Source organism: Phyllostomus hastatus, unplaced genomic scaffold, assembly GCF_019186645.2.
Source record: "Phyllostomus hastatus isolate PE091 unplaced genomic scaffold, TTU_PhHast_1.1 phas_scaffold_182, whole genome shotgun sequence".
Taxonomy (NCBI): domain Eukaryota; kingdom Metazoa; phylum Chordata; class Mammalia; order Chiroptera; family Phyllostomidae; genus Phyllostomus; species Phyllostomus hastatus.
The window spans coordinates 18,230,210-18,257,046 of NW_025334013.1; the positions used below are offsets into that span (position 1 = coordinate 18,230,210).

The 26,837-nt window shown below is 48.7% G+C and overlaps 1 protein-coding gene across 2 annotated transcripts in view; it reads left to right on the forward strand.

Moving 5' to 3' along the window:
• Positions 1 to 708: 708 nt before the first annotated feature.
• EPB41 (erythrocyte membrane protein band 4.1) overlaps positions 709 to 26,837 on the forward strand; it is a 166,224-nt gene continuing 140,095 nt past the window's right edge. Inside the window, exon 1 of one of the 2 annotated variants that reach the window (XM_045859204.1) lies at positions 709 to 850. The gene's annotated coding sequence lies outside the window, so the exon portion shown is untranslated. Of the gene's footprint in view, positions 851 to 19,973; positions 20,205 to 26,837 lie in introns of those variants that run through there. The other variant, XM_045859199.1, reaches the window with a different exon arrangement.

The following is a 26,837-nucleotide window of genomic DNA, read 5'->3' on the forward strand; positions in this document are numbered from 1 at the left end:
AGGACGGTTTTGAAATGAATGAGGCCATCCTGGAAGGTGGTGAGTTTCCTGCCACTCAGGTTATGTGAGCACAGTTCTGAAGTGAGGTAGAGGCGAGGAGACTTGGATCCCTGACTATACAAGCCCCTTCTAGCACTGAGATGGACCAGCAAGAGGGGAAAGTCTCGGAGAAAGGTGCAAGATGGGAATGAGGGGAACCAGAACCTGCATTCACTGAAAGTCTCCTACTGTGTGCCAGAGCTATGCTTGCCATATTGTTAATCTCAGGAAGACATGGTGAGGTTTATAGTTGAGGAAACTCAGATTCAGAGAAGTGACTTGCTCAAGGTCATACAGGATGAAATGGTGGGCAGGTGGTCCAGGTGTCTCGCCAAGGTCACTTCCTTAGGTTCCCTATGACAACTGCCCTCCTACCTCCCTTTTTGCCCTTAGGGGCAGCACCACATGGCAAATTGCATCATACTTTTGCACATGACGTCAGAAACCATACTAGCCAATCCAGTAGCTTCCTGCTCAACCCTCCCCTGAACCTCTGAGGTTAACATGCGGCTGCCCTGGGCTAGGCGTTCGGGTTCTACCGCACCTGCAGCCCCCGCCCCTTCCCGGTTGCTTCGCTCACATTCCTCCGTCCAGTCCTCGCCATCGCCCCGCCGATTGGCAGTTGCTCGCGCCAATCAGAAGGCCTCCCGAGTTTGGGGCGGGGCCTCAGCCAGAGTTGCCCTGTCAGTGCAGGTGGAGGCCCCCAGCCGGGCAAAGTGGCAGGAACCTCTTAAAGGGAGAGAACGGCGGACAGCGAGAACGCGGCCCGGCTCGGCCTGGCCCGGCCAGTTCCTCGCCCCGTCCGGCACAGGTGAGCCTGGACCACCCGCGGAGCTTCCCCGAGTCCCCGGGAGGGACGGGAGGAGACCAGATGGACCCACTCCCAAGGGCCCAGGCCGTGCCGGTACTGGAGAGAACTGAGTGTAAGAGTCAGGAGCGTGTGTGTGTGTGTGTGTGTGTGTGTGTGTGTGTGTGTGTTGGGGGGTGTCTAGGGGCCTCGGGCTCCAAGATCTGAAGTAGGGGTCCAGAGGGTCTTAGGCATTTCGAAGTTCATGGTGCGGGGAGGGGTACTGGCGACAGAGGAGGAGGACCGGGAGCTTGGGTCCGGAGCTGGACCCCTGCCGCTGGCGGTCCCAGCGTGTATCGGGCCTGTCTGGGGCGGGGGTCCTGGGTTTGGTTCCCGCCGGCCCGCGCCTCTGCGGAGTGGTGCGGCCGTAGGTCCCCTCCTTCCAACCCCGCCCTGACCGCCCCGCATGCTCTTGCTGGATCCTCCGTGGCGCGGGAAGGAGCCCACGGGAGTGCGGGAGTCGCCCACCGGGACGGGGCACCCGGGCCCGGAGCCCCGGGTCCCGGCGCCCCGCTCCGGTCCTTACGTAACTGACTTTGAGTTTCCGGACTGCGGGACGCGAGCTGGGGCGCCGGCACTGCCCTGCACGCGCCCTTCCAGGCTTGGTCTAGGGGACTTCCCTCTGCTTCTGGTCTCTCCCAGTCTCTCTGTCGGCCTCAGATTCCTGCGTGCTCTCATTCCCCGATTCCCGGTGTCTCTCATCTCTGGTCTCTGTGTAGCCCTGTCCCCAGTTTCTCCCTGTTCCTGTCCCCTGTTTTTCTACTAGAGTTTCCTTGTCCTAGCCTACTCTTTCTGGTAGACCCCCCTTCTTAGGGGTAGAACAGTTCTCGCCTCCGACAAATTGGAGGCAGGGAGTTGTCCAGACAGACCCCAGCCCAGTTTGCTCCAGAAGCGGGGAGGGGAGAACTATCCCGGCAGGTTTGGGGGATGTTATTACTAGGCCCACGGCTTCACTTGGGAGGGAGTGGCTGACTTTAGGCAGTGTTTTAGGCAGTGTTTTAGGCAGCGTTCCCCTTCTGTGTTTCTGGAGCCTTTTTCTCTAGAAGAAGGAGGCTTGGGGAGCGCCTGTTTGGGGCTGATGCTTAGGGCAGCTGGGAGTCCCCGTGAGAACTGCCTGGTGTCAGGTCTGGGTCAGATCTCCAGCTACCGAAGGGGAGAGGGTGAGGCCAGAGCACCAGCACAGGGCCCCTGAGGATTCAGCGAGCTCCCCACCTTCACCCCAGTTACAGGCCTGGAGGCTGGGCTTGGCAGGAGGCTGGGGATGGGGAGATCAACAGCAGGAGGCCAGAGGACCTTTGTGTGGGGTGGGGGGAAGGGGACGGTGGAGATAGAAGTTACAGACCATCAGGTCTAAGGACCACCTACTGGGATCACTCTCTGCCTTCAAGGCCTCTCTGTGTGTCAGAGACAGACACCTCAGAAATAACTCCTGTACCCTGCTGCTGTTGGGCAGGTAAACAAGGTGTAATAGCAGTCATGAGATGGGAATTGTTAATTCTGACTAGGAATGGGGGAGGAGGTAGAAGTTTTGGGAGGAAGGGGATCCAGAAGCTGTAGGAAGTGGAGAAGAGGGAGAGTAGGGACATCCTGTGCCCTGTAGGCTTTTCATGCAGCAGAACTGGGTTCGAATCTTGGTCCTGTCATTTCCTTGCTGTGTGATGTTGTGGCATGAGTCAGTTCACCTCTCTGAGTCCCGGGTTTTTTCTTAGTCAATAATCTGGGTCTCACAGGCATTAGCAGAATCAAATGAAGGAATGAGTGTGCAGGACCAGAGTGGTAGCTGGTCTGGGAGCAGGCCAGTGGAGGTGTTTTCAGGAGGGAATGGAGTGGAAAAGCCCCAAGGTTTCCTCTGTGTGTATAGCAGAGCCAGGCAGGGTCTGCCAGGTCTCAGCAATGTGGGATGCAGGTGGAGCGCCTGGGTGTGTAGGTGATACTCAGTGAGGCAAGGAAGCCCACACCTGTCTGTCTGCTGATCAGCCCATCCCTGTGCTGCCTCGACCAGGCTGGCCTCCCTTCTGTAGGCCTCAGGGGCGCTGATAGAAGCTCCCAGGGCTCCCAGGGCTCCCAGGCTGCGCCACCCACCAGGCCAGTGGGGGTGGGGCCTCTGCCAGGGCAGGGCCAACACCCCCTCTGCAGAGTGGATCCTGGCCAGGAGCCCGGCTAGCTGTGCTGAACAGGAACATCACAGTCTGGCTGGGAAGGTGCTGACACTGTGCAGGCCTCTGGAGGACCAGAGCTCTGCTGGGTGGGGTCGGGCCCAGTTTATGGGACCTGGGATGCAGGGTGAGACAGAGGCCAGGGTGGGAGTGACTGAAGAGAGATAACACGGAGAAACCCCTGGAGGGAGAGCCTGAGCAAAGCCATGGAACCAGAGAGAAACTTCATAGGCTTATACCCTAAGCCTTTCTTGAGTACCTACTGTGTGCTGTATACAGGTTTCCTAGCCACAGAGCTGAACAGGATACCCATGGAGGGCTCACCATACAGGTTATGGTGGACTGAAATTTGCTAGGGGCTAACAGAGTGAATCTTTATGGTAGTCCCTGGGGTGGGGGGAATTCAGAATTCCCTCAGGTCCTAAGATTCGGATGTCTGTGAAAGGAGGCAGGGTTTTACTCCCTTATAGTCCGTGGACCAATTACTTTTCTCCCTGGGTTTCAGTTTCTCTTTCTGGGAAATGAGGGGGAGATGAGCCTGGAGTCTCTAACAGTCTTCCAGCACCCATTGCTCCAATCTCCAGTACGTGTTTTGGGACTCAGTCCACCCCCTACCTCACCCACATAAGGGGCAGTGGACAGTACGGGGCAAGGGCAAGGTTGAGTGTGGTGTGCCCCCAAGTCCTTTTCTTGGCCTACATTCTCTGAGCGTAATGATAGACATACTTACTATACACGGAACTCTGTGCTAAGCCTTTAATACGTAGCATTAACTAATGTCATCCATACAACTTCATGAGGGAATAGGAATTATCTTTATTTCACAGGCATTTAGGGAGGTGAGTCAACTTGACCAAAGTCACACAGCTAGGAAGTGGCTGGGCTGGGATTTGAACCTAGGTCTGTCTGACTTCAAAGCTCAGACTCACTAAAAGGGGGAGCCTCTATTCTACAGGTATTCACCCTTACCTGTGTCCATATTGCCTACCCCTTAACTTCTGGAACCTGCTTGGCCCCTGCCAGGTAAGCTTGGAATGCTGGTGTATTTAGGGAGGGAGCTGGGGCACAGGCTGTGCCAATGCCCAGTTGTGCCTGGTATGGGGGATGGAGCAGAAGGAGCATCGTGAGAGTCAGAGCCCCACCTGAAGTTTCCCCAGACAGCCAGCTGCACTTGACCACTGCTCAGGTGCAAAAGCTGGGCACCGAAAGGCAACCTTGGTTATGTGGCCAACTTGGGACTTCAGTATCTTCATCTGTAAAACTTGAATTTTAGTAGTTGAGTGCAGACATTTCTGGGTTCATGGGTTCGTGACTGAAGTCAACGATGGTGTGAAAGGTTAGAGGTGGGGTTGGGATGGCAGTGCGTGAACCCGTGGAGGAGGAGTTGGGTCGGGAACAGCTCGGATCCTGGGTTGGCAGCTGTTTCAGATGAAGGGCCTGGGGTTGGAGAGGTTCCAAGGCTTGTCTGGGGCTGTGCAGCTGGTGTTGCAGAGACTGCAGGAAAGGAGCAAGGGAGGGCCTGCAGAGCAAAATCCAGGCAGATGCCAGTTGGAATCCCGGCTGGACCACGTAACTAGGCCAGAAATACACAGAGGAGTGAGTCTGTTCTCACTGCCATCATCTGTAAAATGGGAATAATCATAATTTCCCCTTTGTCCACTTCCTGGGTTATTGCGAAGGTCAGAAGAGATCAGGCATTTGTAGAATCAGGTGAGAATGTGGGTGTGGGGTATTTTTCAGTGCAAAGCTGCGGTTCTGGGTGTGTGTTCAGGGGCAGAGGGCACTTCTGACAGTGCCTCTGCTGAGATGCTTTATGCTGGTTAAGTGTGGAGAACAGCTCTAAGAATGCCACCACCATTTATTGAATAGTTACCATGCGCCAGGCCCTGGGCTCAGAGCTTCACCACTCATTGTCTCCTTTAACCGCTGCCTCGTCAGGCAGGTGGTGGCCTGACCCATTCTAGGTCCCTCTAAAACCCATGCCTACAGCCCCCTGGAGCAATAGTAGCTAACACGAATGGACAGTTCAGTGTGTGCCACACATTGTGCAGAATGTTTTATGTATGAGAAGGGACCCAACCCCCCACCCCCGGAATTATCTTCTGGAGGGTGGGCCCCTTGTAGTACAGGCTTTCCCCGCTAGGTGAGTGTACATCTGTATCATAGTGTACCAGCTGGCATTGTAGTGAGAGGCTGCACTTAGCGTCAATGACATTTTTTTAAGAGTCTTTCAATGCATTTGCCCATTTCATGATGGGTAATTTACGAGTGCACCGACCCACACCGTGCTGAGTGTTCAGCAGTTTTTGACCGAAACGGCATGGCCCCCATGCTCCACCTCCCCTATTACCCAGTCTCACCCCCAGCAACTTTTTTTTGTTTCCCGGGATGAAAAAAGTCCTCAAAGGGATACTGATGTAGAAGAGGTGAACCAAAAAAACAGCAGAAGCAATAAAAGGCATTCAAATCGATGAGTCAAAACTATTTTTGCAGAGCAGAGGAAAAATGTCTTGATAAGTGTATTGCATCAAATGGAGAGTACTTTGAAGGTGACTGAAGTTTAAACATGTGAGAATAAATACACACTTTTTAAATAAATCAATTCTGTTTTTTGGGAGGTCCCGCCTCGTATATTCACTCATTTAACCCTCACAACACCCCTGGAGGTTGGTACTGATGCTGTCCTCATTGTACAGATGATAACTGAGTCACAGAGGAGTTAAGAAATAGGTCCAATGTCACAGGGCTAGTGACTGGTAGGGCCAGGGTTTGAACCCCAACTCGTAGGTTTCCTCCTTGGAGCATTCAGCACAGCTGCAATCAGTTAATACTATATGACTGCGTCCTTACTGCACTGTAGGCTCCCTGAGGGCAAGGACTGTGTCTGTTTTCTTTGTGCTGAGCCCCAACACCTGGCACACAGTAGGTGCTCAGTTAGTATTTGTCCATAGGGATCCTGCTGCCTCCAGTGGGCTGTGCCCTGGGAGTCCTGATGAGCTCAGGGTGGATTATCATATGATCAGACTGCTGACTAAGGGGCTATCTGCCCCAGCAGAGCCCCAGCAGAGGCGGAGGGAGGGCAGAGTTTCACCCCTGGCCCAGGCCCTGGCCCAGGCCCAGGCCCAAGAGGGGCCCCCAGAGAGTCTGTCTGTTGGTGGTGCCTGTGTCTCACTGCTGTCCTTTGCTTCCATGTGCCACTGCGGCGATGGCTCCACGGCTTCTCCTGATTGGCTGCACGACCCCGATGGCTTCTTCTGGGTGAGTACTGGGTTGGCTAAATGGCTGCCCTGTGGGCTCGATTCTGATGCATGTCCCGTGGCTCTGGGGCCACTCCGAGGAGTGAAGGGAGGCCCAGGGGTGGGGGTGGAAGGACTGAGAGAGTTTCTGTGATGTTGGGTCCTACCACAACCCACTGACTTCACTCCAGATGCTCAACACACTGCTGTGATCTGGGGGTCCCATGATAGGATGCAAAGGTCTTCGGGGCCAGACTGGTCTGGAATAAAAACCTTATTCTGCCACTTGTAGCTGGGTGCATCTTTGCATCTCAGTTTCTCATTTGTAAAGTGGGAATATAAGCTTCTACCGGACACAGGTATGTTTGTTCTTCATGTAATGCCCACGAGGGCAGGGATTTTTGTTCAACTGTTCACGGCTGTATCCCCAGCACCAAGGATATAGTGGCTGGTAGTAGGTCCTCAATGAATATTTCTGAATGAACCTATTTGTTCATTCAGTGTCACTATGCCCATCCGTGTTCTTTGTATTGTATTAAAAGGCTAACAGATATCAAGTGCCCAGCATCGTAAGGGCTCGTGAATGTGAGTTTCCTCTTTGCTCACTAGACTGAATTCTTGGGGCTGAGGGGCAGAGCTCTGTGCAGTGAGCTCTGGGCCCTCTGAATGAGTGTGGGGCCGAGTACCATGTCCGTCGGTCAGCAGCGAGGGGCCCAGGCCTGTCAGGGCCTCCGCTTAGGATGGGTGGGGGGGGTGTGGGGGGGGGGTGTGGGGGGGGGGTGTGGGGGGGTGTGGCAGAGCCTCTGGGTTTCCTCAGAAGAGAGGGAGGGCTGGGGAGCGCTGGGGAGGTCTGGGGCTGAAGATGGGAGGGGTGAGGAGAGGCTGTGCCTCCCAGTGCTTCCACTTCCCTCACTCTGTGACCTTGGACAGATCTTTAACTTCCCTGAATCTCAGAGACCTCATCTGTGACGGCATGTCATAATGCTTCCCCTGCACGGGCATGGGGAGGAGCCAAGGAGAAGTGCCCAGCCCAGGGCCTGTGTGGTCATTGGTGGTTTCCTCCCAGCCCTGGGCTCATTTTGGGAGGGGACCAAGTAAAGTGCCCCTCTTTTTGGCTCCTTTCTCCTTCTTTTAAGTGCTCACCTAGCTGGGGCTAGAGTCTAGGAGCCGGGAGCCCCACACTCCTCAGCAGCCTGGTCAGGGGCCTGGGATAGGGCTGGGCTCTGCCTAGTGCACAAGTAGCTCAGTGGAAGTCCTGGCACGGCCGTTCTTTTGCTGTGTGACTCGGTTCAGTAACCCACCTTCTCTGGGCCTCCATTGCCTCATCTACAAAGCAGGTTTCATAAGGGACATTTCCCTTGAAGAATTATTTAATGAGAAACTGGGTGGGTTAGGCATTAACGCTGTGATTACTCTTCAGGTCTGGCTGAGGAGGCTCCAGGGAGGGCCCTGGAGAGTTAATCCCATCACAGCCTAGGGATCCAGAGAGTCTCTAATCATCATACATATTATTGCCATTTATTGGATTTGTCTTACATGCTAGGCTGGCTGTTTATGCTGTTTCAGATACGTTATCTCATCTAGTCCTCCCAGGGACTCAGGCATTACGATCCCCACTTTATGGAGGAGGGCCCTGGTGCTGAGTAAACCGAGTGAGTTACCCAGAGTCACATAGTTATACGGGGTGGGGCTGGGGCTCAGTCTTGAGTCTGCTCACCCCAAAGCCCAAGTTCATAGTGTGAAACTCTCCTGTCTCCCCCAAGGAGACAGAGGCTGTGTTTGAGTCATCTCTGCTCATCTGCAATGCCCAGCACAGGGCCAGCGGGAACTGCTGAAATGTTTGCTGAGTGGATACATTCTCTCTCTCTCTCTCTCTCACACACACACACACACACACACACACACACATGCACACACACACAGCACCTCCTGCCAGGCCTGCTGCTCTGAGAGTTTTGAAGAGAAAGACAACTGAAAGCAGGAGAAAGCCAGACACCATAGCGGCTGAGTCAGACAGACCTGGCTTTCAATTCCGCATCTGTTGCTTACTTCTTTTGTGACCTTGGGCAAGATACTTAACCTTTGGAGCCTTCGTTTCCTTCCCTGTAAAATGAGGATAATCAAAAAACCCACCTATCTTCCAGATCCTGGAGAGTTCTTTTGAGGATTAATAATGCATATGAGGCCCATGGTGACTAATCAATGATAGTCATTAGTGTCATTATTATAGGTATAATTATGAGTATAATTTTGGGATTATAAAGATATCCCTTCTGGGACAGTGGGGACCACATCTGGGAGGGGTCTGCTGGAGACAGGCAGGGAGCAACCTAGTCTGACAGGTTCCAAAAGCATCTGTAAGGTGAAAGGAGGCGGGAGACCTCTTGAAAGGTCATCTAGTCGCCTAGCCACCTGCTTTGTGTCATCTGCTTTCACTAATACCCACTCTGTCACAGGGCATGGGACACAGAGATGAATCTGTGTTGTCTCTGCCCCCTACCTCCCCGGGAGCTCAGAGTCTAGTTTTGGGGAGAAAGGCACAGAAACCGCCAACTCCACCTTGACCGATGCACTGCAGTGTGAACTGTGCATACCCTCTCCGGCAAAGCCCAGCAGAAGCGGCGCTCCTTGTTGCACGAACTGCCCTGCTGACCTGTGGAGCTGTGACCTGCCCTCTGGGCAATGGGGCTGGAGCGCCAGGCTCAGGAGCCTTGGGGGACTTGACCTGGGGGCAATGGAGAGCCATTGGATTTTAAGCAGGGGAAGGACATGGTCGGGCTTGTATTCTGGGAGGACCGATTGATGTGGAGGATGAACAGGAGGGGAGGGATGGAGGCAAATCTCCAGGTGAGAGCTGCTGAGATATGGGGCGAGGACTGTGCCGTGGGGTGGGGAGCGGTGGGGTGCATGTGAGGTCTGTTTAGGAGGCAGAGCCAGAGGGATGTGATAGTGGTTCACAGTGGGCAGGTAGGTGAGGAAAGAGGTGAGTGAGATCTTGGGGTCTGGAGGATGCTGGGGTCTGCCGGGGTCTCTGGCCGAGGGACATGGTGAGAGGAGGAACCAGAGCTGGGTTGGGGCGGGGGAAGCCACCTGTCTGCTCCTTGCCATCTTCTGCCTCAGTTCCCCCAGGAGCACCTATGTCTAGGCTGGACACTGGCCAAGGCGCTGGTCACCAGGGCTCACACCCCCGACTCCTGCCTTGGGGGGGGTCCCTTGTGGTGACAGTGGCAGGCCTGGCAGCAAGGACAGCTCTTTGGGGAAGGGGTCACGCAGGGGCTGTGTGGTACAGAGAAGCCCTGGCTTCTAGTGCTGCCAGTGTCACCGAATGTCTGCGTGGCCTCTGAAGTCACCCTCTCTCTTGCCTTCCTTTCCCTCGCCTTGAGAGCAAATATAAGAAAGCCTGCTTTGCCTGCCTGAAAGATTCAGTAATAGAATCTAATTAGAGACAACAATAATTTAATGAACACTGACCGTGTACTATGTTTTGGGGGCGCACAATGACTCAGATGGGGTTCCTCCTTCTCAGTCAGCGTGAAACACTCCCGAGCAAGGCCAGCTCGGCAGGTAGTTAACTCTTTCTAGGCATCAGGTGGAGAGATATGTAGCCTGGAATTTGAAGGATGGATAAGAGCTCTCTAGGTGGGTGGTGGAGGGAACACATTTCTGGGCACAGGGAACAGCATGTGTGAAGGCTTGAACCCACTTAACGTGCTCAGGGACGTGAGTTCTGTAGTTGGGTGTGGCGAGGGCGTGCGGGGAGAGGGAGGTGGCGGAGGGAGTGAGGCTGGACAGGGAGGCAGGGCCCGACCAAGCTGGGCTTTGCAGACAGTCAGTCACTTTGCAGACGCTCACTTGCTACCCTCTCACTGCTGTGTCCTCACAGCTGCCTGTTCTCACTGAGACTGCCAGGGCCCTTCCCACCCTGCCCCTCGCCCGCCTCCTCGCCACCGTGTTCCTCTCCCATCCTGACCCCAGTCAAACCCAGAGGCTGCTTCTCTCACAAGTCAACACCTGGGCTCCCCACCCGCTGCCACTTAGAAGTAATGTGGCCTGCAGTCCCCCCTGAACCTTAGCTTCCACCTCGGGGACACGGGGACCGCAGGCCTTCCTCCCAGGGAGGGGTGGAGGCTTCAGTAAGATAACCCCCATGAGGGGTCTTGCACACAAACGGACACCCGCAGAAAGGATTATTTCATCAGGATTTGAACTGCTCTGTCCCCTCGGTCCCACCCACCGCTTCCCCTGCCTCTTTTGGCAGCCTGATCTGGCCCACAAAGGAAGGAAGGGATTAAGAAACAAGCCCAAATCTCCAGAGGGGGCCTGGCCCACTGCCAGCCCACTCTCTCCTGCCCCTGGCTCCCCCTGGCTGCAGGCCCAAGGACACTCAGTCTTGAGGCCTGGGCTCCTCCCAGCTCCTCACCCTAGAAGCTTCTCCCTGGCTAGAGGCCAAAGCCAGCAGCAGTCTTGAAAAAGGGACAAATACTTTGAAAAAAAATGTAGTTTTATTTTTTTTTCTCCTTGGAAGCTGGTAATCAGGCCTTTTTTTCTGCATGGTTGGGAGAAGTCCTGTATCTGTGGGAGACCCCATAGTCTGGGCAGACCTGGATCCCTGAGCCTCCTGGATTCTACAGCAGAGGCCGGCGACCAAGTCCTTCCTGGGACAGACACAGAACCTCAGATCAGAGCAGGTGGCTAATGGTACAAGGTCACGAGGCAGGAACCTGCCAGGTCTCTGGACTCTTTTCTGCACCATCCTATGAATGGGTGCGATACGATGACTGACCTGGGCGGCCACTGTATTTCTCTGAGCCTCAGTTTTCTCTGCTGTAGAAGGGGCTGACTTTACTGTGAGGACTGGCCAATGCAGGTAAAGCGCAGTCCAGTGCTCAGCTCTGTGAGTTCTCAGTGGTAGGTAGCTAGTGTTATTACTGCCTCTAAGAATCTTCTCTGCCCTACGCCTTTCCAGTCTAGAGACTTGGAGTTTTGATACAGTCTCTTGTTGAACTAATGACACCCAATAAACCGGTTTTGAAAGCCAGAGGCGCAGCATCACCCCCCACCCCTACCCCAAATTCCCCCTCCCCTGGTTGGCTGGAGCACTCTAGCCTCACCCTCGGCCTGATTTTGGCCCCTGCCCCCAGATGATCTCTGTCCTGCTGGCTCCGTGCCCGCACCATCTCTCTTCCAGAAGCCACACGAGGACAGTTCCCTTCTGCAGGCTTCTCTGATCAAATGCCACTGCGTTTGTTTTCTGATCTATAAAAGGAAGGGGACAGATTGATGTCAGAGGTTTCTACTAATATTATGGGATAAAAAAAGGGATTTGGGAGCCGACAGATCTCATTTCAATCCCAGCCCCACCACTTGCCAGCTGGGGGACCTCTAGCAAGTTGTTTCATCTCAGCGAGCTTTCGTTTTTTTCACTTATAAAGTGGGAAAAAATATTAGCACCTTCTCCTAGGATTACTTATGGGCTAAATTAGATAATTTGGGGCAAGTTCTCAGTCTATAGCTGGCACTTCAGAATTATTGTCGTTACTCATGATTGAGTGAAGACAAGAAGAAGAAACCAGTCAAGACCAGTCAGAAAACAGTGCGTCGAGAGGGTGGGGCTTGAGACACATGCAGGATTGATTCCTTACCGTTCATTTGCTCAGCAAATGTTTTGGATTTGGATGGACGGGACGCAGAGAAGAGGAGCAGGGAGGCTGGAGGAAGCTGGAGCGAAACAGGCCCGCCTATTCTAGCTGTTGGATGTGGGATCAGTTACTTTTTTTCTTTGGGTTTCACTCCCTCCACTGTAAAATGGTAGGGTAGTGAGCATAATCCTTACCTCCAGAATTGTCATAAGGCTTGAGAGAGTTCAAGTGCACAGTGGGTGATCAGACTGACTCCTTTCCTCTCCCAGGTCTGTTAATGACAGAGGTATGACGTCAGGGAAGTCCTTGAGTGCACCAGGCACACTTCTGCCCCAGGACCTTTGCACTTGCTGGTCCTTCAGCCCAGAAGACTCTACCTCCAAATACTGCTGTGACTGTTCTCTCATCTTCTTAAAGTTTTTTTGTTTTTGCCCCCTTCTCAGCAAAGCCCTTTCTGAGTAGCCTATTTGATATTGTAACACTCTTTCCTGCCACAACACCGATACTCCCTGTCCTCCGATCTGGCTTATTTCCCCGGCAGCTCTATCGCTGACCGTCGTGCTGTATTTTATTGAATATTTGTGTATTGTTTGCCTCCCCTGACTGGAATGTAAGCTCAGGGATAACAGTGATTTTTGTCTGTCTCATTCAGTGTTATATTCCCTGTGCCTTGAACAGTGCGTGGTTCGTAGCAGGCGCTCAGTAAATATTTGTGGAATGGATTAATAAATAAATAAAGCCTTTCCTCTCTGGGTCTAGCACTGTGCTCAGCACACAGGAGATTCTCAATCAGCAACTGCACGAGTGGGCATCACCCTCTCCATCTGTCAGATGAGACTTCGGCTGGGTCAACCCTGAAGCCCTTTTGCTCCTGACGGTCCCTGCCAGGGCATCGGTTTCAGTTCGAGTGCCCAAGCGTTTTGTTCCCGAGCCCCAGCTATGCGGTATTTCTAGTTGAGGCTGTTATGGCTGTTGGGCCCACAATGGTTATTATGTCATTATTGGTAATTAGCACTTAGGTTCAGAGGATCCAGCTTTTGTTTTCCGCCAGCAAGTAGAAATCGCAGCAGAGAGCTGCACCAGCCACTGAGGCCCAGGCCCAGAGCAGCTTCCTCTGTAACTGCCCCCTTCCCAGGGTCCCTGGCTAGGGGACACCCAGATGGAGGCACCCCCAGCTAGGGACACTTGAATAACCAGCTCAGCTGCTCTCTTCCCTGGGGCATTATTCTGCCAAGTTTCTCCCCAACACTCCTAAATAGAGGGAGCTCCCTGTGCCCCTGGGGGGGCTAGGTGTAGAGTTTCCCAGTGTCCAGCAGAGAGGGGCATTTTCTGATGCTCAGGATTCAGGTAGTAGGGGTGGGGGAAATGACCCTGGGTATAAGACTCGGGAGCCCGGTTCAAATCCCTGCTTAGCTGCTGAGTTGTTGGGTCACCTTAGGCCCACAGACCACTACCTCTTTCTGGGTCTCAGCTTTTTCATCTGTCAAATAGAGGTAAAGACACCTCCTTGGCTTCCTTGGGAAAGAGAGGCAGGGTAGTGTAGTTGGCAGAGGACAGACTTCCGGAGTCAGACACACCTGGCTTCCCAGCTACGCCCATTTCTAAATGTGTATCATGGGGCAAGCTGCTCCATTTCTCCGACTTCAGCTCCCAAAGCTATAGAATGGGGTTAAAATAGTGCCCACTCCACAAGGTTGTGGTGAGAGCCAAATAGGAGGGTGTAGGTCAGGTACCTAGGCACACAGTGAGTGTTGTATACACCTTTGCTGGTCGTCTTATAATGACCATGGTGGAGATGCAGGCAATTACTTCTTGGGGGTAATTAGGATTAGATGAGGACATAAGGGAGCAGCCCTGGTGATGGGATTGGTACCCTTATAAGAAGCGACACCAGAGAGCTCGCCCTCTCTGCCACGTAAGGACACAGAGCAGGCAGCCGCCTACACGCCAGGAAGAGAGCCTTCATTAGAACCCAGCCAGGCTGCATCCTGCTCTTGGACTTCCAGCCCTCAGAACTGGGAGAAAGTAAATTTCTGTTGCTTAAGCCACTCAGTCTGCAGCGTTTTGCTGTGGCAGCCCGATCCAAGACAGAGGGTAAGTGACTTGCCCAGGGTTACACGGCGAACTTTTGGCAGAGCTAAGTCTGGAAGTTAGTTGCAGTCACTTGTCTCTGTCTTCCCCGCTGAAGACCTCCCAGTCTCTGGAAGGCTAAGAAATTGAGACGAGTTCAATGCTAGACAGCAGCTCAGGGACTGTCCTGCCACAGCAGCTTTGGAGGATCTTGGGACGAGTCAAAGCTGGGCTGTTTCTGGCTGCCTAATGCCCCCTCTTCCCTATTCCCTCCTTCTCCGCCCTCTCCTAGGGGTGGGCCAGGCTGACTTGACCCGTTTTAGAAAGGGCTCCACTAGCTGATGGCACTGAGCCTATCCCTGTGTTTCTTGGGAAATTCACTAGCCGAGAGGGTTCCCTGCCATAGGGAGAGGGAATTAGTTGGTTAAGCTTGAGTGAGCTGGAGGCTTTGCTGGATCAGGGTCATTAGGCTCATTCCAGCTGGTGAGGGAAGGGGTGGGAGGGTCATGAGAGGCCAGATGCTTGCGTCCCTCCTTGAATGTCTTGGGGCTACAATCAGAAGCAGTCATGACAGATTTTCCTTGGGGTCAAGGGACAGCTTTTTTTTTTTTACTGAGAGACAGAAAGAAAGAGACATCAATTTGTTGTTCTGCTTATTAACCATTCATTGGTTGATTCTTGTATGTGCCCCGACTAACGATCAAACCTGCACCCTTGGGGTATGGGGATGACACTCTAACCAGCTGAGCAGCCTGGCCAAGGCCAGGACAGATGTGATGATGCTCATTCACATCATTTCCAGACTGCTTTTCTGAGAGCGGTATGAAAGCAGTGTGGGGCAGAGGACAGTGGCAGCACCCAGATCTAGTTAAGTTGTGTGCCTTTTAGGCAAATCACCGAACATTTCTAGGCTGTAGTTTCTTTAACCGTAGTTGAAACTAATAATATCTTGCAGCGGTACTGTCGGGTTGGCCAAAAAGTTCAAATAGTTTTTGCTGTGCGATGGCTCTGGTAGTGCTTAGGTAGTTGTCTTTAACTTCACTTCAAACAGTTTTGTTAGATTGTATCATGACAGCTGTCATATCAGTGTGCATTTGAAACAACGTATCAAAATTGGTGAATTTTTTGTGCAGCCATTTTAATATTGAAAATGGAAGAAGATACACAACATTTTTGGCATATTATGCTTTATTATTTCAAGAAAGGTAAAACGGAACTGAAACACAAAAAAAGAGAAGGTGCTGTGACTGATCGAATGTGTCAAAAGTAGTTTGTGAAGTTTCTTGGTATTATTGCCCTTTTGGCCAAATAATTATTTGCTGCGGGGCTGTCTTATGCATTGAAAGATGTTTAGCAGCACCCTTGGCCTCTACCCACTAGAATCCAATAGCCGGAGATAGCCAACATACTCAAAATATCCAAATCAATAAAGTTATTGCTGAAAGTGAAAAATGTGTCTTTTACTTTACAGAAAAAATTCTACAGACTTTTTGGCCAACCCAATACAAGGTGAATGCAATAATGCATATGAAGTATTTAGTATGTGCCAGACACATAGTAAACACCTAATAAATGTAGTTGTCATTATTTTTAATAATCAGTTACCTCTCAAGTCCCTTCCAGCTCAGGAATTCCTAGGTTTTATGGCTGTAGAATTTGGCCTCGCCTCCAGCTTTGGAAGGGAAATGTAACTGAACTTAGAAGAGGGCAGTGAACAGAATCCTGTAGTAGAGGTTGGAAGACTTGGGTTCAAGTTTAGGCTTGCAACCCCTAAACTGTGTGACCCTAGGCAAGTCCCTTCTGGTTTGTGGACCCATTTCTCAAACTGTTTAAAAGTTAGTGCTTGGTCTTGATGATCTGTAAGGTCCTGTCCAGTCCTGACACTTTGTGAATCTAGAGGCCGGAAGGAATGCCTTAGAACCGCTTCAACAGGCCTCTTTCACGGCATCAACTGCCTTCCCTTCCGCCCTGGGTTTTTGGAGTGTCTCCCCAGCAGAAAGGACGTCAGGCGTCAATTCTAATGTATATATTTTACTTACATTTAGTTTTTTGCTTTTACTGTGCACAGAAAACTCTTCACGACAGATCTTAATGTAACTTTGTAAGCAAAATGCATTGTGTCAAAGAGGCTGAAACAGGCTGTGTTTTCAGACAGTCTTCCCGTGGCCTGTGAGTTCTTTCGCCTTCATCTCAGCCGAACAGGCGGCCTCGTGTGCGGCAACAGTCTAATTCCTTCATGTTTTTGAGATTTGTTTTATGGCTTTATGTGTTCAGTGAAACAAATTGTTTCACGGTGCTGGAAAAGAACAGGAAAAACATGCTGTCATCCATACATCCTAGAAAAATAATCATGGGTATGATTTAGATAAAAGGATGTTTGCCAGGTATCATATTAGAACAAAAAATGGGAAATGACCTAAATGTCCAACATTTAGGTTTAACTAAATTATGGAATATACACTTATTATTATAATACTATAACAGGGCTCTGTTAAATATGGTGATGTAAAAGTCATAATATATGCTTAAGTGAAAAAAGTTGGTTCCAAAAAATATGATCTAAAATTTAAAAAGTATTAGGTTGAACCATATGTAATTTTCTGATATTTGATCATTTTTAACCTATAAAATCAGCAATTTCATATGATAATTATATACGTATATATTTATAAAGAAAAGGTATCTGCAAGAAAAGGTACTTGAAGGGAAGTCTCCCACCAAAATATCAATGATTATTTGTGACTGATGGCTTTATGGTAATCGTAATTTTTTTCTTTTAATGTAACTATATATTTTCTATGAGCAATTCAAATCCTACTACTAAAAATAATCCCCTAGAAAGGCATACCAATGCATGAACAGAAATTTTTCTGCCTTGTTACAGCTTGTTTGATTTAGCATTTGCGTTTAAAAGGTCTAAAATGACTGCAATGTCATGACCATGGGCACGATGGAAAGCTCTGCTCTTCATGCACTTTCGGTGCCAGGATTGGTTTTTATTCAACTGTGGCTGTTCGGAGCACTTTGCTGGTGGGCCTAGCTTTTCAAAGCCCTCTTCATCTCTTGCCATCCCTCCCAACAGACAAATATTTTCTATGAGCCTATCGTTGGGCTGTCAGGCCAGCTGTGTCCCTAATCCGCCTCCGTCCCAGATTTGGGAATGGCTCAGACTCCAACTGTGCCCCCACTCTACCCCCACTTTCTTTCAGTCTCATCTCTTCCAGGTCATTGGAGGTCCCATCTACCCTCCCAGGCTCCCTCCTCTGGTCACCACCTAATTTCACCATCTAATTTCACCCTCTTCCATGCAGCTGGTGTTTGCTTTGCTGGAGCTCAGTTTGCATTGGGGGAGGATTAGGACCCTTTCATGCCATCTTTTTTTCTTTTTTTCCTTAGTGGCCTTGACTGCTCCAGGGGCTGACAGGCAGCTAGCAGGGCCTGTATTCCCTAGGAAGGAACAGGAGGGGTGGTTGGGGGAGATGGCGGCAGGCTCAGCTGGCAGGCGGGATAGAGATGGCCCCTAGAGATCCCGTCCTGGGGCTTGGAACATGGCACAGCCGCCACCCAGATGTGAGCATGGAGCAGGAAGGGCAGGGAACTGAGTTTCCATCTAGGTGATTAGCTTCAGAGATGGTGCTTGAGATCTTTAACCTTGGTACCCAGTGGCAGCCTCTGCAGGGTGAGCTGGGACTCAATGTCTGGTTTGCAGAGGTCTCTTTTGAGAGGACAGATGGGCATATGAATAAGGGTAATTTCTCTGCCTTCAGATCGGGCATTATTCACCCCCCACCCCGAACAATTATGCATTGGGTCCAGCTATACTTAGGGACTGGGCATTTAACTTAACAGGTGATGGTGTGTACCTAATTAATAACAAAAAAATCCCCCTTGTGTGGATGGTACTTTACAGTTTACAAAGCTCTTTCATCTTCAGGCTAAGAATTAAAAGCCAGAACTAGAACTTAAGTCCTTTAGATTCTAAAACCTGTGCTAACAGTTCCTGGTGTGGTGTTGCATGGCATTCTGAATTTAAGAGTGGTGTACACCTGCCTGTACTGGCCATTTCCTGCTAGCCTGAGACCACCTGCTTTTTTTCAGGGTGATGTTTGTTAAATACTATCCACTCCATGCATCAAGCCAAGTCTCTTTAATATGATGTGTCATTGTCTAGCACTTCGTAGTGTAGAGAATATTGGTTTTTATACATCTGAATTTGGTGGTATAGGAAGCCTCTGAGGCACAGAGGTGATAGGGCTAGAACTCCCACAAACTAAAGCACGGCTGAACTGGAGTACCTGAGACAGGGGACCAGAGTATTTAAGAAGAGGGGCTTAACCCCTAGTATACAGAATGACTTTGGCCAAATCATCTGACCTTATAAGCCTTCATTTCCTTATACATAAAATAACTTGTTCATGAGGTGAAGAAGGACAAAGTCCCTGCCCTCCTGGAGCTTGCATTCTAATGGGTCTATACTGCAGCAGCCTATTGAGAGAGACAACAAGTAAATAATACATATACAGCAGAGTCAGGTAGAGGTAAGTAAGTGCTATGAAGCAAAATAAGAACAGGGCAAGGGAGAGTGTGAGTGGAGGCAGTTTTACCTAGGGTAATCAGGTGGTCCTCTAGGGGTTCTCAGGATATTTCAAACAGATAATTCATATAATGTGCTCAGTTCAGTGCTGACAACAATTGAGTGCTTAACAAATATATTATTGTTATGTTAGCCAGCTCCACACCTCTCAGTCCTTATTTTAGTCTCCAAATAGCAGTAATAATAACACATACGTAGCCCTTACTATGACCTAGGCACTGTTCAAAGACTTTTACACATTTTAACTTATTTAACTCCTACAATAACTCTTACGAGGTAGGAATTATTATCACCCCCTTTTATGGAGTCCAAAACAGGCACAGAGAAGGCATAACAATTAGGGAGGGCTAGCGTCTGGTAACTGAACCTAGGGAGTTTGTTTCTAGAGGCTGAGCTGAGCTGTGAGGGCTGTGATTAGATATGGAGAGACAATGTAGCTGGCACATACAGGCTCTGATGTCAGATTGCCTGGCTTCTTACCCTGGCAAGTCTAAGTCTCTCTGCTTGGGTTTCTTCTTCTCTGAAATGAAAATAGCAGAACCTGTTTTACCTTTTAGGGAGCATGCTTAAAACAGAGCCTTCTTTCTGCTCTGTGGGGCCCCAGCCTGTTCAGGGACCAGCTTGGCAGGGAATGCGAAGGGTCAAGGGACCTCTGAAACTTCTGAAAGGAAATTAAGGCACATAAGGCAATTGTCAGAGCAGTCCGGAGTTCAGCTAGGTTTTTGTGATTTTGAGGGTGCCAGGGCAGTATTAGGAGATCATTCAACCCAGAAGACAGCTTAAATGTTGGTGTGGCCATAACACTCCATTTCAGACTTCCATTCCTTATACATCTGCCAGAAGAGGTAAAGTCTAATCGAATGTCAAGGTTAGAATGGTATCTAGAGATGGTCAGGTTACTAGAAAGGGAAACTGAGGTCCAGAAAAGCGGAATGACTTAACCGAAGTCACTAGGCGCATTAGGGTACAGTTGGCTGGAGTAGTCTGGCAGCAACCTCCGCTTTCCCTGAGGATTTCAAATCTCAGCCTCTTACCTGGCCCTCCTCTGGGTGGGAAGGGCCTCACCTTCGTCCTGGGCACTAGCTGCCTCACTACCCACGTGGGTGCTGCAGGGGCTGGGAACACCCGGACTCCAGAGCAGGTTCGACCTGCGCGTGCGCACACGAGGCCAGCCCCCTAGCCTTTTCCCCTCTTTTTCCTTCGCTCTCCAATCTTACCCGCCTAGGGGGGTTGGGGCACCAGAGGAGCCAGTTGGCCTCATCCAATGGGCTGAGGGGCCGCGGGCCCGGCCCCCTCCTTCCCTCCGGCGCTGTCCAATAGAAATTTACTACAATGTTGTGGCGACCAGAGTGGGAGGGGCGGGTGCCGGCGGGCGGGCTGGCTGCGGGCCGGGCCGGCCTAGCCGCGCAGAGGGAAGGCGGGAGGGCGCGCCGCGGAGCCTCCTGCGTGCTCACTTGCTCCCTCCCTCTGCCGGTGGGTTAGTCAGTCAGTCAGCTCGCCTGCAGCCGCGGGCCGCGAGTCGCAGAGGGCCGGAGCCCTGGACGCCGGCGCCTCCTCCTGCCATTGTTCATCCGACAGCTGCAGTAGCGGGCGGGCGCAGGACCCCGGGCCCGGGAGCCGCGGGTGAGGCTAGACGGCTGCGGCTCGGGAGCGGGTTGCTGGGGGGACCGGGGGCGGGGCACGGAGCTGTCCCCGAGGGGACGGTCCTGGCGTCCTGACGGCCGCAGCGTTGCTGCAGCCTCTTTGTCTCCAGCCCCCCGCAGGCCCCGGGCCGGGGACACGGGCTGTCCCGCCCTCGCACAGCGGAGGCTAAGGGACTGGAGCCGGGAAGCGGCGAGCCAGAGGGGAGAGAGGCGGGGGCTGATCTGGGGGAGCGTTTGGAAGTTAGGCTTGGGGTTTATTTTTGACGCGGGGAAACCGGTGCGGTCTGGTCCGTCAATCACCGCACTGTGGGCAGGAGCCTTGGCAGGAAAGCTAGCGGGGAGAATCGCAGGTTTCGGGTGGCGAAGGTGTGGGGTGCAGCTGCAGAGTGCTTTCTTCGTGGCGAGGCAGCCGGCTGCCTGGAGAAGTCGGGCACCAGCCGAGGGGGCCGGAGCCCTGCGAGGACGTGCAGGCCTTCCCGCCATAGCCGCCCGCATCGTTTAAACCACTCGCCAGCCCGGAGGGCTCCACCGCGCTCCCCCTTAGTCTTCACGGTTCCCTTGACCAGCGGGTTAAATCTCTTCTCTCAGCATTGTGACCTCCTTTTTCAGTTCGCGCATCTGTCGCCTTGGAAGTATTTCCTCCTGCTCGCTGGGCTGCCTTTTTTTTTTTTTTTTTTAAATACCTGTGGAGAGCCTGGATGGAGGCTCTCCCTCCAAGATTCATCAGCAGGCTATTCTTCCCGAGCGGGCTTTGCCAAAGCCGGTTTGTTCTTCCCAGCATCGGGCATTCTCTGGAGAGAGAAAGTGATCTCACGTGAAACAAATTGCTGACGGATTGGTTTCTGGCCACATGATAGCGACTGTCATTCTGTTGTTTCTCTAACTGTAACCTGCCATAAATGACTAGTCTGTGGAGACTTGTCGGTTTTTGGCATGTATTGCTGATTAGGAGATAGTGGGGTGTGTGTGTGTGTGTGTGTGTGTGTGTGTGTGTGTGTGTGTCTTTTTTTTTTAAGAGATGCTGAGCTGTTTTTAGTAGTCTGGGTGATTTCACAGCTGCTATTTTGCTCTTTCTGTTTTTAGGGAAAATTGCAAGAAACTGTTATGTCTTGTATCTTGGATATTATTATAGTGCATTTATACTCGAGGATATGTACTCAAGGCTGTTGTTCGTCATTACTGCTTTCAGTATTCTCAGTTCTGGCAAGATTTTTAGTTGGTTTGATCCTTTTAATTAAGTATATACACACATGTTTAAGATATCTTATATATATGTCTTATGATAACTTATGATATATATGTCTCCTTTGTATATTTCTTTTCATCCCAATTTTGTGAGTGTAACATTAGCCCTTACTTTTAATGGAAACTTAACTACTCTTCATTTTCCTTTTCTGTAAATTGGAAATGTACAAGTTCTTTGTTAGCTGTACAATTTTTGGTTTTATGAAATCGTTTCTTGGGGTGTTATAAATAGAACCCATGTCGGCTATATAGTAGCATATCTGGCACACAGTAAGCACTCAATAAATGACAGATTAAAAATATGGGTATAATGACTGAACATCAGATTGCCTTGGAATGAAGGTGCTAATTCAGAGTGCTTTCTGTGAGCAGGTTATAATTAAGATAAAGGTAGGCATTACTCATATCCCTGGGGAAACCAAAGCACAGTATCTTTGCCACTGTTAAAAGTGAACTTGCTGGGTAGACCCAAGCTCAGCATGCTAACCTGATTCCTTTCTCTTCTAGTAATAAAACTATACTTTTCCCCCCTTGTATAGTTGAATTTAGGCTTAGAAATAAATGTTTTTAAGCTTTAGGCCTCACCAAAATCCTCTCAACATTTATACCAGTGTTTTATACCGAATGTCTGATAGGTAAGTCCTTGTACAGTGTGATCCCAATCTGCACTTCCATCTTTATTCTCCTTTTATTTTTTTAAAAAAGATTTTATTTATTTTTAGAGGCAAGGGAAGGGGGGAGAGAGAGAGAGAGAGAGAGGGAGGGAGGGAGAGAGAGAGAGAGAGAGAGATGCACATCAGTGTGAGAGAGAAACATCAGTTGTCTGCCTCTGGCATGTGCCCCGACCGGGGACTGAACCTGCAACCCAGGCATGTGCACTGACCAGGAATCCAACTGGTGACCCCTCACTTTGCAGGACGATATCCAGCAAACTGAGCTACACCCGTCAGGGCTATTCTTTTTGAGAGCTGCTTAAAACAACACAAATTTATTCTCAGTTTCTGTAGGTATTCTTATTACTTGTATTTTCCAACCAAAAAAGAACTGCTCACCAATAACCCATACTTCCCCATCTCTGTCCTTTGGCCACCTGGTTTCATCTGTGCTTGTCATGTATGCATATTCCTCCTGACCTGTTTCAGTTCTCTTACCTTAAAAGTGTTAACTTATTAGTAATTTGAAGAGTGGGGGAAAGTTCCCTATGTTGAAGGCACTTGAACAATTTTTTGTTTTGAGTTTTCTTGGAGCTTCCTTAGTAGGGCCAGCCAGTTGAATTTTCTTCAACTGGTGTTTGTTAAAATGGTTTAGGTCCTACGTGCTGCATCAGTATGTGTGGCGCTTATGGTGGATGGTGGTTGGTGGTAGGTTAAGAAAAGCTCTTAGGCTTCCATTCTTTTTCCTGGTGGTCCTTGGTGTTTGCTAAACATCAAATCGTATTTAGTACAGCAGTAGATACAGTGAGTAAACCTACAGGGTGAGTTGTAGATATGGTGAGTTCTTTTAAAGAAGGCTTATCCTGCCCTGGCTGGCGTAGCTCAGTGGATTGAGTGCAGGCTGCAATCCAAAGCATCGCAGGTTCGATTCCCAGTCAGGGCACATGCCTGGGTTGCAGGCCATGGCCCCTAGCAGCTGCACATTGATGTTTCTCTCTCTCTCTCTCCCTCCCTTCCCTCTCTAAAAACAAATAAATAAAGCCTTCATAAAAAAAGAAAAAAGAAATGAAGTTTTTTTAAAAATAAAGTAGGCTTATCCTCAACAAAATACATAAAATAACATGATATAATAACTTACATAATATTAACAAAATAATACACAAATCTCCCTCTTTGTGTATTTAGTCTTTCACCTTACCTCCTTTTGTCCTTGAGAAACACTTCTAATATCTGATTTTAAATGATTCCTGTTGCCTCTGAAAAAAAATGGTTGTGGTATTTCGTTGAGATATGACCTACATATTTTTCCTGTTTTGTCAGGTTTGTGCCCCACATTTAAAGTTCACCGGTGTGATGTTTCCTTGTGTGCAGCTTGAATTGAACATTTCTGCAAATTACAGAGCTGGCCTTCCAGCTCATTCCTTAGCTAACGTTCTTAATTTTTAACAAGTTCATATTATGGGGGATAGCGTGCTTCCCGTGCTATTTGGATTCCTTCCTCCTGTTCCTAAGAAAGCTTTCAGCTGTGCTTGTCAGATGTGTTTTCTAATAGCAGTCAAGGGGTTCTTGGATTCTCTGCAGGTACAGTGACACGCTTACCAGTAGACTGTGATTTAAAATACGTCATCTGTAATTTGTGATGTGAGTGATCGGGCTTGCTTACATTGTATACCGAATGCGCAAATCCAACTTAATATTGGTGATCTGGTATTGTAACGTTAGAATAGCAGTGGCCCTTGGGAACTGAATTTGGTTCTGAAATCAAGAGGGGTGTACGTTTAGACCACAGTGTGTTTCCTTGTTGTCTAAGGAGCAGGCCAACCCAAGTGCCGCCAGTGTATTTTTCCAAAAGTCCCATCAGATTCATGGTTGTTCACATGCAGATTGATGTGCAGATTCACTGCTATGTCTAAAGGGATTGCTTTCCCCTTATTGCTCAAGCATGGAATCGATCACCTTATTTTATTTGTGAGCTAAACAATAATAATTCTAATAACTTTTTTCTAATGAACAACTTTGCTTTTTTCTCAGAATATTACTCCCAAAGGTGACACTTTAAAAATTTTTAATAAAGATAACATGATGAATTGATCAGTTATGGGCCTTATTTATGTAGAATTATGGGAAGGTAATTGATTCATTGCATTTATAATGGCTTTTAGTTAGAGAATAGCCAGATTTCAAATACGTATGCTAGTTGTCTATTTAAATTTGTTGGCATGCCACTGATGGTTTATTCTGTGTCCTTTTTATGATTGGGGCCATAATTTGTTTGGAAAAATGCAATGTAACAAATACTCTGGTGTACACACTGGGTTAAATTAGTATTTTGATTTTCTTTGCTGCTATATAATGAATACACAGTGAGAAGGATAAAGAAAAAAATTATAGCTATGAACAGTATTGAGAAATTGGTGTTGCTAGAAAGGAGACCTCGATATTTTATTTTGAGTGTTGATCTTATTTAGAATTAACTTCCTCACTGACAGTACTTCAAATGTTGGTTCTAGAAAGTCTAGTGGGAGAATCTGATTATGATAAAAAATCTGTTTATACTTATTTTTGCCAATTGTTTTTATTTAAATGGGATTGTACCCATCTTAAAGTATTCAAAAATAAATTGGCTAGCTCTTTTAACTTCCAAGAAAAGCAACATACTACAGGTGTGACCAATACAACTCAAGATACGACTTAGAGAGACTTTAATGTACCCTACTCCTAGTCTTCACCAGCTTCCCCAAAGTCACCTAAGTATATGTGCTACCCCTAAAAATCTCTTCTGTTTAGAAATTCCAGAGCCATTCTGGCATCGTGTTTATTTTAGTACTTACTTATTTTATTTTTTTATTATTTAAGTCCATCTCTCATTTTGTAGTTATCTCTTAATTATCACCAAGATAAATCCATATGGATTAAACTATGATTGTTTATTAAAGCTACTTCCCTTCCTTCCATGGCTGAAGGCTCTTTGGGTCACTTCCGCCCAATTAGAAATTTCCACCCAACTTCTTTTGTGGGAAATTTTGTGGGAAATAGGTGGGAAAAATAAGAGAACACAGGGTATAACATACACTCCTGTATTTAACTGTGATTTATGAGTGCAACCTGACTGCTCTTATGCCTTCTACCCCCTACAAAAATAATCCTAATCCAAATCACCTTTCGGTAGGCCCTCTATATGCCTGAGTTACAGCACTGGACATAACACAGACTGAGGTTTAGATTCTTTCTACATTAATATTCACTCAGAAAACTTTTAGATTATATTTTGGTATTACCTACATTGAACCATAAAAAATTATGATTAAAAATCTTGAGTGAGAAACTCTCAGTGATTTAACGTTAAAGCATAGGGTTATTTTGAAATAGGTAAATTTAAGCCTGCGACCCACAAGAGCAATAGAAACGTACACTTGCGGTAATTTGTGAATGGATGCACTGTGCCAAGCTTCCTTTGTGATGAATGGCTGTTTAGCCATTACTTAATGCTTCCATAAATTAACTAACCCTATTAGAATCATTTTAACACAGTGCTAGCTGAACAGTATATCTTTGACTATAAAAATAAAATATCTTATAAAGAGGTGTTATTTTTAATTGATATGTTAAGCGTGTATTTTAATTTACCAATTTGATGTTCTATATATATTCAAATGAAAAGTGTTTCACCTTAATAATACACTTGGTGCAGATTGCCGAAATTCCTTCCCTCCCTCTCCTCCGCCCTCCCTCCGCGGGGTTCTGACCATATGGACACAGGCAGAGCTGTCAAGAGCTCGAAGGATTTAAGCCCTCAGATTTTACCTGCCAACCATTTCAGTGTGCACCGGGGACACATGGAAGGCAGCTTAAAGTGAAGGCTTTTTTTTGCTACCGCCCACTTGCTGTTTCTTGCCCTTTTATATTTTTTAATGATTCAGAGAATTGATACCGTTGCTAACTTACTACTTGCATAGTCCTGCTAGTTTTAATGGTATTACATAACTATATAACCCTTTGCATGATGTCATATGATGTTGTATGTATGTCCTCCCACACATGTGTCTTTAGAGTAATTTCTTTCCATCTGGTGTTGGAAATGAGCTCTTTGTGAGGTTATTTTTAAATCGTCAAGCTTTCTGGCATCCTCAAGACTTGAAACAACACAATTGCTTCTGAAGGCAAGAAAATTCAGATCGTATATTTAGTGGTTTTTCCAGTAAAAATGTAAACAGTATTTTATTTAAAAAAATCATATCCTGTGTTCCAAACAGGCAAAACATGTATTTCATGTTTAGATAGTCTCCAGATAATTTTGTTAGGTAGGAAATAATCAGTCAGTCGGTGCCAAGGAAATAAAGGAGAAGTATTTAAGGGAAAGGAGGCCAAGAATAAGAAACCTGCTAAAGGAAAGAGGTTTTAAAGATCTTTTATTCTCTGAAGGTTTATTGGAATCCTCTTCTGAATTCTCGTGGCATTTGTTTGTTCCACACCAGATTTGTCATGTATTATTTTATACTGCATATGAAGTTTGTATTTCCCAGTAAGACCGTCAGCTTCTGGAGGGCAAAGGGTCGATGTCATATCTTTTGTTGCCCTCCCCATCCCCCCAAACACAAATATTGCTTAGTATAGTAGCTAGATACATAACATAGGGGACACAGTAGACAGAGAGAGGTATAGTGAGAATGTGAATTCCAGGATAACTAAGACTGAAGACCTGGTTTACAATTCTG